This window comes from Tupaia chinensis, unplaced genomic scaffold, assembly GCF_000334495.1.
Source record: "Tupaia chinensis unplaced genomic scaffold, TupChi_1.0 Scaffold000119_2, whole genome shotgun sequence".
NCBI lineage: Eukaryota > Metazoa > Chordata > Mammalia > Scandentia > Tupaiidae > Tupaia > Tupaia belangeri.
In genome coordinates, this window is record NW_006159586.1 from 3,819,719 (window position 1) to 3,821,234 (window position 1,516).

Sequence of the window (1,516 nt, forward strand, 5' to 3'; positions counted from 1 at the left end):
TCTTTCCACTCAAGGACCCTCCTAAGCCGGCCCTGGAAACCCTATCCTTGTGAGCCAGTGCCACGCCTCCTTGGTCCACGGCCCTCTTTGTAAGGTGGGTGCCCACCATGTTACCTGGTCCTGAGAACAGAGGCAGCAAATGCATTTCCCAGGCTGTCTCCACCTTCACCTAGGCTGGTTCAACAACTTAATAGGTACATTTCTTACCATAGAGTCACTGTTTACCCACGTGTGTGTGACAGACAGCAACGTGCAGAGAGAGAGAGAGAGAAGGAGATTCAAGTACATACAAGTCTTATTCAGAGAGCTGGTGCTGCAGGGCCCAGTCCCCTCTTGGGATCTAGGGTCACCTAATGATAAAGGGGAAAGTGCAGGGACCAGCAGCTGGTGTAATGGCTGTGTTGCTGGACTCCCATGTAGTCAACCGCCATTCGAGTCCCGGACCTGATGGCTTAAATTCATGCCAAGCACATGCGTGTGCATGCCCAAGATCCCAAGAGAAGAGTGGAAGAGAAGGGATTGCAGCGTGGCCATCCCCCTGGGGGGTAATTTCTTGCTTTCTGTCTCTCTGTCTGTCTTTTGGGCAAGCGCACATGCCCTATAGCAAAAACCTTCCCCCACCCCCCAAAAAAGGGAAAAGTTCAGTCACAGCCTGACACCTAGACTAGACCTATTAATGCTACAGGGACGTGCTGGGGTCAGGGCTGGGGCACCTGCTGCTCCCCAGGGGCACCTCTGACCCCAGAAGGCGGTGGGCCTGCTTGGGCCACCCTACCCTCACTGCCCTCAGTCCTGTCCATGTGCTGCCCCCTTCCTCCCCTCCTCAATTCCACTATTTACATCCCCTCATGCCTTACCTCCTCCCACAGACTCTCCTACAACTTCTCTTCCTGTATTCTGGATTGTTAGCCCTGGTGAATCACGTTCTTCAAACCGCGTTCTCATTCTCTCTAACATGTGCCTCCCTTCTACTGACTGTAAGCTCTCCCAGGAAGAGGCGCTTCTGCTCTGCTGGCACCTGCCAGGCACCTTCCGAGACTGCCTGCAAAGATGGCCACAAACAATCCTCCCATCTCTCCTCCTGTCAAGGGATGAAATCTACTCCCAGGCCTAGTCTGGTTTGTTCTAATCGACAGCACGTGGTAGAGGCTACATGTATGTTCTGGGACTGGGCTTGCCCTCATCATCTCGGAAGCTGGCGGCCAGGTAAAGCAGCTCAGGTCAGACCAATGAATGGTAGGAGTGTACGTGCCAAGGAGACTACGGTCTCGAGCCAACTGTCAGCACCAGGCCTAGCATCAGAGCAAGGCTGTCTCGGTCTTCCAGCCCCAATCAAGGGGCCCTTGCCAATACCACATGAGCAGACACAAGCTGTCCCCTGCCTGAGCCTGCCAGAGTTCCTGATCCCCACAGCAGCAGCTGCTGTTTTAAATCACTAAATTTGAAGCCCCTCAGCACTGCAAAGAAAGACATTTTAATTATCAGTGGCAGACTGGAGATTTCTAGAATCTCCATT

At 53.4% G+C, this 1,516-nt stretch overlaps 1 protein-coding gene across 2 annotated transcripts in view; it reads right to left on the reverse strand.

Moving 5' to 3' along the window:
* MYO5B (myosin VB) overlaps positions 1-1,516 on the reverse strand; it is a 275,873-nt gene that overhangs the window by 31,192 nt on the left and 243,165 nt on the right. The window lies entirely within an intron of this gene.